The 13201-nt window shown below is 52.3% G+C and overlaps 1 protein-coding gene across 2 annotated transcripts in view; it reads left to right on the top strand.

Moving 5' to 3' along the window:
- Itgb5 (integrin subunit beta 5) overlaps positions 1-13201 on the top strand; it is a 117325-nt gene that overhangs the window by 93827 nt on the left and 10297 nt on the right. The gene's annotated exons all lie outside the window — the stretch shown is intronic.

The following is a 13201-nucleotide window of genomic DNA, read 5'->3' as shown; positions in this document are numbered from 1 at the left end:
TGGGAATGGAGTTGTCATACTGCTCAGGTCCTGTTTCCAGAAACTTCTTAACAGGTCACCAGTGATTCTGAAAGGGGAATGATCTAAGCATTAGATTTCCCCTCATCATCCTTTCCTCTCTGTTTAGAAAGGGAAGTATGCAAATAGACCTCATTCCCAGGACTGTGCCTTTGATCAGGCCTGATCCATAAGCTCATGAAGTTTGGCTTGAGAAGAACATAACGGCATTTAATAAGCAAAAGATGCAAATAGGGAGACCATGAGGATGCCAACGCTTAGCTCTCTGTCATGCAGGTAGAGGTGCTGTTAGCCATTAAACATCATAGGACAATGGTGTTAGAAAATTGTCACCTCTTAAATTGAGAAGTATGAGAGACCTCTGGTGGTGGAAACAATTATTCCTGGTGTCCCTTTCTTCTGTCTCAGGAGTCGAACCAGCAGCTTTATTTTGGTCCCAATTTTGGGTACTCCAGTACTCTTGATTATTGGCAGGGGCAGGGCAGGATCTGAGGGTGCCTTGTGTCCTTTGAGGTGAGTGTCCCCTCCTCCAGGAGCACTGCCGTTGGAGCACCACCCAGATCCACTTGTTCCTGGAGTCTGGAATTGCTCAGGATGTTTCCCCTCTTCTTTTCTGGGGTACCATTGCCCTCTAAGCTCATCCACAACCCCATCCCTCAAAGTCCTTCAGGTGAGCTCCACCGTGTCCCGTACTAAAGTCCTATGCGGGTGCTGCCTGATGCCGCAGAGCTGACCTTAGGCGGCAGGCAGGCGTAATAATGTGAGGAGGCCATCTTAAAGCATCTCTTACGAGGCTGGAGAGATGACTAGGTGGTTAAGAGCGCTGGCTGCTCTCGCAGGAGACCCGGGCTTGGTTCCCAGCACCTATCTGGCAGCTAATAATTGCCTGTAACTCCAGTTCAAAAGGCTCCCGACGCCATCTTTAAGCAAGACTTATGACGTGGGGATTGTTTCCTTGGGAATAGATGGATGTTAGTGCTTTGCGTGCATCACTAGTAAGCACTAAAGAGGGAGTTTTGTTTGGTTTGTACCACATGCCTTTCCTAATCACACCAGTCACACCATAGTAGGTCAATATATATTATCTACTTTGGGGGAAACTGAGGCCCAGAACCTAGGCTAAAGTTCCTTGAAATTAAAAAAACAATTTTTTATTTATTTTTTTTTTTAAAGAGGTCTTGCTATATTGCCCAGGCTGATCTTACCCACTGGGCTCATGTAATCCTCCTGCTTCAACCTCCGGGCTAGCGTCACCCTGTCTCACCTGCTCCGTGCGGTTCCTGACCATAGAGCCTCGAACTTCCTTTTGCATTGTGGCCATTTCCTCCAATGGTTGCCTTGTTTAGAATAGCTCCCACCTCTGCCCAAACCTCTGGATTCCCGTTTAGCCCTCCAGGTCATCACCCTAGCATCTAGCCCACGTTTCTAAGTCTTACCTAGTTAGTCTTTATCTTGGTCAAAATTTTGGGAACTCCTTTGTCTGTTTTCCTCATGAGTCTCTCTCGAGCCAGATTTCATGGCTCGCAGCAGACCAGGGCTGAAGGACACACGTGGGCAAGGCACTGAACAAGGTACCCATTGTGTCGCTTGTGAGTCTCATTTGAGGAGGGCACAGGGTGTTCCTCTCTGGGTTTGACGGATGTCTGGCTGTTGATATTGATTATGTTGGGCCCGCTTTCTGTAAGTGAACCTTTCTCAGCCTGGTCTTGTGAGGTGAGCAGCCACCAAGCTTATGGCGTTGTTCCGGCCCTGCCCAAATTATAAATCCTGCTGCAGAGGAGCTGAGGAGGACGCTGTGAGCCACAGCCTCACCGAGCCTGGCCTCAGGCCTTGGTCCAAGAAGTCTCCCTCCCCTGACCCTAGTGGGCTCTTCTCTGACCGGCCGCCTTCCGGCTATCTGCTGCCTCAGCCCGGCTCCTGGCAGCCAGGCTGCCGTGTGGCCCGCACATAGGACATTTCAGACCCATCTGTCCAGTGATAAAGCTACACCAGTCTCAGTGGCCAGTTTGGGGTGGAACTGGGCAGTGGTTCATCAACTGCAGTGGTATGACAATTTTTCAGTGGTGTGACCAAGAGGGCGGTGAGTTCACACTCTCCAGACGTGGCCCGTATCTCCCCAAGATGTGGAGCTGGGGTCCCTTTGTTTCTTTTGGCGACAGCCTTCTGTTTCTCTTTCTGAGTCAGCACTCTTGGAGCCTTGACAAGGACTGTGGTGTATTTTACCCAGGAGTTTGCAGACTTCTTTGAAACTGGAAAGGAGAGTTCATTAAAGAATATAGGATTTTTTTTTTTTTTTCCCATCTTTCCTTCACTGCCGTAATCTCCACAGGACAGAGAGCTGGTCCAGAAGTCAGGCCCTTTCCCTGCCTTCCTCATGGATGATAATATCATCATGGACCTCAGGGGCCGAGGCCAGGAAGGCCATGGTATTCTTTGGGGAGCTCTGTGGCATTGGCAATGGAGTCTTAGCTTCCAGGACAGTGCTGTGACAGCAAAGTATTGTGGGAGTTTACAGACACGTGGCCTTAAAGCAGTGCCACCCTGTTTTGTCATAGTGACCATCGTTTGCTCCCCAGACACGGGCATGTGGTCCAGACACATGAAAAGCAGAGGGTAAGAGCCACTCCTGGGGAAACACCATCAGCTGGCGGCAGTAGTGGGACTGGTTTGTCAACAGTAAGCCAAGGACAGAGGAGTGGCTGGCCCAGAGGCCAAGAGTGAGTCACTGTGTGACTGCCAGCTGATGTGTGTGCTGGGAGATTGGAACATTGTGTAGGAACCAATCGGGGGAAAGCCTGTGATTTCTGTTTGACCATGGGAAAGGAAGGAGAATCTTCAGTTCTCTTCTTGGTGGTACCCTCAAAGCCTCTGGATTTCGTGGATGTTGATAATTTGAACTGTCTCAAGGGTCATGTTGAAGTATGTAGGAATCAATGGTAATTGGTGTTTAGTAATGTCACTTTTTTAAAAAAATTTTTATTTTTATTTTATGTACATTGGTGTTTTGCCTGCATATATGTCTGTGTGAGGGTGTCAGCTTCCCTGGAACTAGAGTTACAGACAGCTGTGAGCTGCCATGTGGGTGCTGGGAATTGAACCCCGGTCAGTCTGGAAGAGCAGTCAGTTCTCTTAACCGTTGAGCCATCTCTCCAGCCCAATAATGTCACTTTTTTTTTTTCCTTCGAGACAGGGTTTCTCTGTGTAGTTTTTTGTATCTGTCCTGGATCTTGCTCTATAGACCAGGCTGGCCTCGAACTCACAAAGATCCGTCTGGCTCTGCCTCCCGAGTGCTGGGATTAAAGGCGTGCGCCACCACCGCCTGGATGTCACTTTCTTAATGTTCATCATTGGGAGTCTCTTCCCCCAGGCCTTGAGGTATGTCCAGCCATCAGCAGTACATACTCAGTGTCCTCTGAGGGCCGGAAGCCATGCTAGGCACTGGTCACGCACACAAATACAAGTTTATCGGTGTGTGGGCTGATGGGATAAGGAACACAAGCCGCCAAGTATTACACTCTCCTGTTGAGTCAGCTGTTTGGGTTTTGTGAGCCAGGGTTCCGTTGTATATCCCTTGCTGGCTGGAATGCGCTGTATAGACCAGGCTGGCCTCAAAACTGTGTCGATCCTCCTGCCTCTGCCAACGGAGTGCTGAGAATACAGGTATCTGCCACCATGTCTGACTGTGGTCAGCTTTCAGACATATTCCATTCTGAAGGGAGGAAGAGAAAGGAGGCAGGAGGGGGGAGGGAAGAAGGGAGGGAGGAGGAAAGGAGGGAGGGGGGAGGGAAGAAGGGAGGGAGGAGGAAAGGAGGGAGGGGGGAGGGAAGAAGGGAGGGGGGAGGGAAGAAGGGAGGGAGGGGGAGGGAGGAAGACGAGAGAATGAATAGGAAAGTCAGAAAAGCAAAGCAAAACTGCTCCCATCAAGTGCCCTGTTCACTAGCAGCTCATCGTGCCTCTCTGTTCACAGCATGTTTCTCAGAACAGTTGTGCCAAGGGGCTGTCTCCACTGGTCGCCTCCCCCTCAGTCCTGAACTCAGTCCCGTTTGGGCTCCTTCGCCAGTGTCCTCTTTTCCTGCCTTCAGCCTACTCTAGCCAGCTGCCAGGGTTCTCTGGGGATTATCCTCTGGGGTGCCTCAGCAACCCTAGGTTGCTCAGCCGCACACACGCCCTCCTCCTGAGTTCTGGGAGCTTCTTGCAAGCCAGTACTCTAGTATGACCCAGCTGAACTCTGTTCTTCCTCCCAGCAAGGCTCTTCCAGGTGTCTGTGTCTCAGAAGCCTAGACGCTGCCCTGTATCCCGCCTCCTCCCCAACCTTTCCATCCGTCTGCCCTGACCTTTCCTGAAGTCCGTCCGTCCGTCCATCCGTCCGTCCGTATCCGTCCCCTCCCCCCCCCTGCTATCCCAGAGTGTCTTCTCCACCCTGCAGCCAGAGTGATGGTTCCTACATGAGACTCCACATGTGTCCAGACCCTTAGAGGCTGGCCAGACCCTGAGATGCCTAAAGACACGGGCAGGTGGAGGACCCCAGGGGGAGTAGAGGGAGTCAGGTGGCGGCGGCGGCGGCGGCGGCGGGCTCCCTCGCAGGTTGTGCGTGAGGTGGACATGCAGGTGTGATACCCCGAGGAAGAGCAGCCTGTCTCTTAAGCAGAAGTGTAGTTCTGCCTGGTTCATATTACAGTTGAGATCACAGAGGGCAGTGACCCCGGAAGCAGGAGCAGACACAGGATGGGAACTGGGAGAGAGAGGGCATGGTGCTCTGGGAAGCTCATGTCCTCTAGGTCATAGGAGTTCCTCCTCAGGCAGCTTGGCCCTGAAGGATCAAGTGACGCTCCTGTCACACACCAGCAGCAGCTGTGGTGGTTCCTCCACCACCATCAACTTGTCCATCCCTGTTCAACAGAGAAGATAAGGGAGGCCGAGGCTGACTTGGTGCCTCTGGTGGAATGAGCTGGGCATGTGCATGAGGCTACACCATCTTCACGATATTGTACCTTGAACAACCCCTTAGGGCCAGCCTGGTCTATATAGCGAGTTCCAGGCTAGCCAGGGCTAAATAATGAGACACTATCTTAAACAGACCCCCCCCCCAAAAAAAATAGACTCCTGTATTCCTGTAGCCAAGTGTTCTACCACTGAACTCTATCCCAGAACCAGAGAATAGACTCCAGAGTCAAACAAATGTGGTTCATAGCCCTGCCATCCGCCTCCTGTGTAGCTTTGGTGAACTTACGTGGCCTCTCTGTTTTTCAGTTCCCACACCTGTTAAAGTGACAGTAATAACTGTCCTCACTACATAGAGTTACTGGGTAGACGAAGGTGGTTTGTGTACATTGCTTATAGTGATGTAGCTCCCTCCACTAGGCCCACCCTGTCCCAATAGTGCCACCAAGAAGAACAAGCCTTAAACACAAGCACCTTGGGGACACGGTCCAGGTATGGCACTGGCTGATTGCCAGTGTTCAGTCATCTGTTCTGAGGAGATTTCTGTGGCCTCATCTAAGCGGGCTTAGATGTCACAGCAAACTGTCCACCTCTGTTGCGTGCTCCCAAAGCCTTCCACATTTCCTCTTACTGTGGAAGGCAGTGGTCTGGCCAGGCCAGCCAGTGAGTGCTGAGATTGCCAAGGACACGGGCCAGGGCTCTCTCCGTGAGGCTGGCTTAAACTAGCTATGCTGTGCGTCCCTGTGGGAGGGGCTGCCCTGAGCTCTGGAGACCTTGGTGAGGAAACAATGTTGCCAGCAGTTATCTCCTTGTAGCTGAGAGCCCTGTGAGGGAGCTGGAAAGATCCCGTGCGTCTCAGAAACCCTCTGCCTTTGCTCTTCTGAAACGGAGATCTGTGCAGGCCAGGGAAGTGTCAAACAGTCGGGTAGGGGCAGAGTAGGAGACACCCTGGCCAGCCAGGGACACCTGAGGACATCAACGGACCATTACATAACTCTAGCCTGTTTGTCAACAGAGAACCAGGAATAGTGTGTCTCCGGAGGGATTTCCCCTTCCTGTTCAAAGTCCCAGATGGAGTTCTGGGTGTGTGTCTAGGCACAGTCAATTCACCTGAGAAGACTGCACAGCCTGGCATCAGAGTGCTCAGGATGCCTGGGGGGGGGGGGGTGCTTCCCGTTCTTCTTTACCACAGGCACAGGGGGAGACGGTGGACCCTGGCTTGGGGTATTGCAGACATGCACTCACACACACACACACACACACACACACACGCACGCACGCACGCACGCACGCACACACGCACACACGCACGCACACGTAGCACATAAATTGGCCACCTTGGTTCCCTGTTCTCATGAGAGTTGCTGGAGACCTCCACCTTGGCTGAAGGTTTTGCTCAGATGTCTGGGCGAAACAGACGTGAGGCTGGACTTGCGGTACCAGGGAAGTTACCCCAGAAGGGCCAGGTCCTCCAGCACACACATTCCCTCTATTTCTTTAACCACTTCCTGTTTTACGGGCCTGTTCTGAGGCCAAGGAGGACTGTGGGAGATTGGAAGCTGAGGCACAGCTGTGGCAGAGAGGGCTTGGAAGTGGGAAGGTGACCTCGACCTCAGAGCTGTGAGGAGAGAAGAGGCAGGCGCACTCACGGGGGTGGGGGTGTGTATGGGGGTGGGTAGGTTTGTATACACATGAGGGTGAAATGGAAGGGAGGGGGACCTTGAAGAGAAGGGACGCTTCAGCCTTCCCACAGCGGGAATGGGGGAGGGAGCCAGTGGATTCCAGAACCAGACAGGAGCTGGCTTTGAAGGGTGTGACTTCTGCCTGCTTGAGACTCTTTGGAATTGAGCATAGGAAGACGAGAACCATCCTCGGTTCTCTCCATCAAGCTGGCCCACTGTCTTCCAGCCCGTGGGTGAAACAGAGCAGGAGCTGCTTTTGTGGGCCTGGAACTGAGGACCTGCCTCCAGGGTCAGGCTAGCAGCCTGGCTTGCCTCCCTTCGCTGATTCCAAGTTTATCTTCGGGTTGGAATATGCTGGTGCTGAGGACACCAGGGGCCTCCCCCCGGCAGGGCTCAGTTGGCCTTTGTGTTGTGAGGCACTCCACCTAGACTCGTGGCCGTGGTCCAGCAGTTCCACCAGGCCCTGGCACTGGCAGGCAGTGTGGGCACTTGGTCCTGGGCATCGCTGCCTCAGCTTGGGTGTGGACCAGGTAATCCGTGGGAACTTCCAGCTTCGCAGGCCTTCCATCAGATTGGCAGGAAGCCTCCCTCCTGCACTGCCGTGACAATCGGGACGAGGAAGCTGGCGTCTCCTGAATGCCAAGCATGCTGAGGTGTTTTATGCAGGTTGGCTTGCCTCACAGGGCTACCCAGTACGGAGGCATTTCTACTAGCCAGCAGATGGAGGATGGGGCAGGGAGGCAGGCCAGAGTCTGATCCCAGAATCCTGCTGACTGCGGCCTCAAGTTCTAGATGTTTCATTGTGTTTCCCACTTCTCTTCCATGGCCAACCTCAGTCATGAAAATCCCGCCCTCGCTTGTCCTGAGTCTGATGTCCCTGTGAGCGCAGTGGGCTAGGGAGACTGGGCAGCGCCTCCGCTCTGCTTAGGAATGCCTCTGCCCAGCTTTCAGATCCTCTACTGTTCTTGTCACTGGCATGTTCCCCCATCTCCTGAAGTCCTCGGTGCCTGCCTCGTAGCTTTCCCTTCTGTCTGAGCCCCCCTGTTCGGGGCAGCCAGTTCTGCCTTTCATTTTCAGAGCATTGCCACCAAGTGTCATTTTTCACTGACGGGAAAGGAAACACCATCGGAGAGTTTAGAGACTTGTCCAAGTTCACAGTACACAGAGAGGATTTTCATGTGGTCCAGCCCAAACCCCTCCAGCTTTCCACGATCCACTCTCCTCATTATCTTCAGCTCCGCCCCTCTGGGCATCTCACAGAGGCACAGCCACCCCCCTCGGTCTTCTCCTCTCCTGCCAGGCTGTGATTTCCTTCAGAGTTCGGTTTCCTGAGTTTCCCTCTTTCAGAAGAATGCTCTGCAGTCCTCCCACTTGCTTCCCATCCCGTCCTGTCCAGCTTGCCTGCAGCGGGTGTCTGTGCTCACAGCCCCACATGCTCGCCTGCCTGCTGGACCTTGTCCTGGGACCCCATTAGCGCACGCACACACACCCCCGCTTGACCTTCTTCACCTCCATGAAGCATTGATGCTGAGCTTACTCTCGCTGGCTCCTTGGCCTTCTAAACCGGCTGCCTCCCCAACTCCAGCCCAGGCCTCCGAATAGCCAATATTCTGCTTGGTAAAAGCAGCAGGAAGACTTGGCCTGCAGCCCACACAAGCACCGTTTTGTGAATTCTGTAGAGCTGAATTTCTGTATAAATAGGCACATTTACAACTTCCTGTCCATTTAGCTGCCCGTCATCCTGACAGGGGAGGTGCTGATCATAAGTTACATGTGTAGCAATTCATGGCAGCCTCTCACTGTCAAGTATCCCCTCTCTGTGTGTGATGGAAACATATTTATGTCTGCCTGATAGTGAATAGGCGGCATTGAATTCAGGGCCCTCTGTCCCGATAGTGTTATCATTTGGTTTGATTTTGAGGAAGAAGCCTCACGTTAGGTCCTCTGGGCCCTCTTAACGCTGGTGATTGATGGTTATTGATCCTGGGAGCAGGGGCCAAATGCTGCTCATCTTTTTTTTTTTTTTAATTTATTTATTTATTATGTATACAGTGTTCTGCCTGCGTGCATGCCAGAAGAGGGCACCAGATCTCATTATAGGTGGCTGTGAGCCATCATGTGGTTACTGGGAATTGAACTCATGACCTCTGGAAGAACAGAGGATGCTCTTAACCTCTGAGCCATCTCTCCAGCCCCGCTGCTCATCCTTTTAATACACACGTTTCTTAGGGCGCTAGGGGAGGGCAAAGCTGTGCAGATACGAAGATGTAGAAGATGTCTGAGAACAGACGTTGGAATAAGGATACGCTGATCAGACCTGTGGGTCCGGATGCTATGCAAGTTACACTTCCTAAAGGAGACTGGAAGACTTGAAGCCAAGATGATAAGTAGTTACCAGTTACCAGTTAACCTGCTTTGTAGCACTGTGGCGTGGGCTCTGGGGCTCAGCCCGCCTCCCCGGGGAAGTTCTCTATTATTAGATAGAATAACAGCCAGTGTGAAGGAGGATACCAATGCCACATCTTCACCTAAGTGCTTTTAGCTTTTATGTGTGATATGTGGTGCCCTGTGCATGTTGGGCAAGGGCTGTACCACCAAACCACCCCCCTAGTTCTTTTGCTATCTTTAAAAGGCAGTGAGCAGCCAAGGGGTCACCAAACTGTAACTATTCAAGTCTCTACTGGGGACAAGACTCCCTTAAGGACATGAGTGATGGTGGCCTCCACGGTGTCACCAAGTACAGGCCTTGGCAGTCCTTTCTCTTTCGGTTTTCTTTGAGTTTGCTTTGGAATCCTCAAATACTGGAAGCCAAAAAGCCACATGTGGGGATTTTTTGTGTCCCACAGCCCCTCCATCCACTACCGTTCCCAGCCCTCTCCCAGGTAGGCTGGACTCTTCACACTCTACTTCACAGCTTCTTTTTTTTTGCCTGTCATGTCCACACTGCACCAGGGTGGGGGGTTCTTTGGGGACACATTGGGTCTCTGGTGGGTCTTGTTCCCTCCAAGAGCCACGGCGGCCTCTCCTGTATCGCCAGCATCCCCCAGCTCTTGCTCTCTGGATCTGGAGCCCACTCGGCTGGGCTGGGTGTTTGGAGCTCTGAGGATATCAGATGTGCTCACAAGCACAGTGGGGCTTCCTTGCTGCTCAGCCATCGTGGTGAGAATCCAGAGCTCCGCGGGCCTCTGCCGAGAGTGCCCGTCCTGTAGCAAGACGACCTTTGCATGTGGATGTTTGGTCACCAGAAAATCAAGACTTCCTTCCCTTTAGCGCACACACTGGGTTTCAAACCCAGCCCTGCCGTGGAGTGATGCACGCCTCCAAAACTCTGAGATCTTGGGATGCCGTTTGAAATTACATGTGGGTCACTTTCTAATGCTGCCAAGTGCAGAGGCAGAGAGGAAACAGTGTGTGTCAAGGAAAGGGCTCCTAGTGCTGGGAAATGTGGCGCCGGCCATGCCTCCTGCGACTCTTACACCCTTGCTTTATGGAAGGTTGTGATGTGTGAGCTATTGGAGCATGTCAGAACCATATCGTCTACTTGTTCCCTGGCTAAACCTGGTGATGCATACAGCTACTTGGGAGATGGAGGCAGAGGATCAGGGCTCCAAGGGCAGCCTGGACTATAGTGTGAATTCAAGGCAGCGTGGGTGACTTAGTGAAAGCCTGTCTCAGATTAGAAAATGAGAAATGAAGCTCTCCCCTAAGGTAGACTCTGAAATGCATTAAAAAATATCCATGATGGGGCTGGAGAGATGGCTCAGTGGTTAAGAGCACTGACTGCTCTTCCAGAGGTCCTGAGTTCAATTCCCAGCAACCACATGGTGGCTCACAACCATCTATAATGAGATCTGGTGCCCTCTTCTGGCCTGCAAAGACACATGCAGGCAGAACACTGTATACATAATAAGTAAAAAAAAAAAAAAAAAAAAAAAAAAGATGTTAAAAACAAAAAAAAAAAACAAAAAAAAACATATAAAAAAAAAATATCCATGATGAATGGATAGATATGCTAAAGCCACATGTGGTACCCACGGGCAGAGTCTGGGAGGTAAGTGTCTGGGTGTCCACTGCAAAGTCTTTAACTTTTCTGCAGGTTTCCCATAATGAAATGTTGAGCAAAAGTTGCCTTTAGCCATGAACCACTTGAATTTAATTTGACTAGCACAGTCCCTGGGGTGAGAGCGGGAAGCGGGGGTTGTGTATGGTTGGATCCATTTCATCTTTGAAGACTCTTGTGGGTTGGGTTGCCATTGCTCAGGTCACTAGCTGGTGGAGAGACAGTGGTGATCCTGAACAACCCCCCCCCCCCAAGTCTGTGACCTTGTACAGGCACTTTCCTGTGGCATCCACATCCCATGCCAGCTCCTGGGTAGTGTGAGATGCATTCCTCAGCCTCCTCCTGGCCTGCCTGGCATTCTTCCCTTCCCAGAGGCCTGGCCATGTGCCTCAGTACCGCCTATGAAATGCTCTGTGGCTCGAAGCCCCACGGTGAGTGGAGAGGCTGTCATGTGAAGGAAGGTTAGGACACAGGGACACTCCAGATGGTCCCCTTGTCCCTTGCAGGTGGTGGGCACTGCAGAGCACATGAGCCAGAGGAAGAGGACCAGGAATTTGAGTGACTGATAGTCTTTCCAAAGTTAGGTTTTAACCTATGTTGTAGACTGGATTCATTAGTGATCAGGAGCATGCTGGGTTCCAGTGTCAGAATAACTGACTCCAAAATGGAGGTGAACACGCTGAGCCCCACTATAACGACCCCCAAAGCTGTGCTCTCCAGTCTTGCCCTCATTTATGGGTGGAGACTCAGTATGTGCAAACTCCTGGTTTTCTCGATGTCAGCCTTAGCGACAGGGTACCAGGAGGAAGATGTGCCACTAAAACAGTCAACTTTTGAAAATGAGCCATTTAGCGGGTGGAGAGATGGCTCAGTGGTTAAGAACACCTGCTGTTCTCGCAGAACTAGAGCTCAGTTCCCAGCCGCCATGTCAGGAGGCTCACAACAGTCTGTTATGTCCAGCTCTGAGGGATCCGGTACCCTCTTCTGGATCTGTGGACTCCCATCCACGTATGCCCCTAACCACACACAGAGACACACGAATAAAAAAATAACCCTTTGGGAAAGTGAGCCATTTGTAGCACTGGAAAATTGGGGAGGACACAGCTTGTGTCCGTGCTTTTCAGGACACTCACGGTTGTGCCCAGCAGGTACTCACACAGTGATGCTGCTGCCCCTGCTGCCTGCGGAACCTTGAGACAGCGCCTCCCTGGGCCAAACAGCTATCTACAATAGCTGTGCTTTCTGTTTTGAAGGAGTGCATTTGCCTAGGCATCTAGCAAGCAGTAAGTAGCAGATAGCTAGCAAAAACATCACACTGGGCTCTTAAACCACCCAACAGAGAAGACTGGAGGAGCCTGATGGCAAGCAAACATCATGAGATCTGCCGAGACTTCCTATCGAGAGTCCCAGGCAGAGCAGAGTGCTCTCTGGGGATGCTCTTGCCCTTCTCCCCACCGCGGGCATTTTTATACCACGGGGCAACCAGTAGTAACCTCTGTTGGAGACGGTTGACCTTCCAGCTCTTCTCAAGGGCACAATGTCTGAAATACCCTTAGCTATTTGCTGTCCCAGGGCCAGGGGGCCAGCCTGCTCAGGACATTTTCAGAGGACGTTTGAAATAGACATGCCCCTGTTCTCAAGAGCCCGCTTTTTGCAAGCACGTGGCAGTTTGCCAATATACTTTCATTTCTATTACACCTCCTCCCTGACAGGCTGGGGGCAGGACCCATCCAGCAAGAACTAGGTTGTCCCCAGTAGGTTCTCATGATGGCCAAGCCTGCTCTGGGAGGCAGTGGAGCAGGAGTTCACACCAAGGACACTGGGCTGACTCCCTCTCCTGCAACTGGCTGAGTGACCTTCCGTGAGCTGTCTCTCCTTTGTGTCCTTTTCTTCTCTCGTGAGTTACACCTGCCTTGTGGGTTACTGTGAGGACGGATGGAGCGGACAGCCCCACATCAGTGCCAGACATGGATACAAGAGTGCCAGTGAGGGCCGAGGCTCCGCAGCCCTCTGTCTAGAGACGGCAGGGCCCCGGGGCCAGAGTCAGAAGTTAGCATCTCACTAGGACTCAGGAAGCACGGCTGTGCTTGGTTTTGGTTGGGCCTGTAACAAATCACCATATGTTTTGTGCATTCCAGCAGTCTGGATCTCTTCTCCTAGAGCGCTGCAGGTCAGACAGCCGAGTTTGTTTGCCCTGGCTGGTCAGAGTGCCTGCGTGGTTGTACTCCCTCACAGCCCTGGAGGCGCTAGGTTCTTCCAGCTTCTGGGCTATCTTCCTTGCGTTCCTTGGTTATCGTCTTCAAAGCCAGCTACCAGGTGTCTTGCTTCCGTTGTCCCCTAGCCTCCTCCTGTCCGTCACACATCCTCCCCACCCATCCCCCACCCCCCCATCCCCCAACCCCTGCTCCTGTTGTAAGGACCCTGTTGCTTGGTTTACGGTCCAGCTAGACTGTCCAGAAGAGGCTGCTCTGCTTCATCTAGTCTGTAGCTTTGCCGTTCG

The sequence above is a fragment of the Peromyscus eremicus genome, chromosome 12 (genome assembly GCF_949786415.1).
Source record: "Peromyscus eremicus chromosome 12, PerEre_H2_v1, whole genome shotgun sequence".
NCBI classification, from domain to species: Eukaryota; Metazoa; Chordata; class Mammalia; order Rodentia; family Cricetidae; genus Peromyscus; species Peromyscus eremicus.
This window is presented reverse-complemented; position numbering and strand designations above follow the sequence as displayed.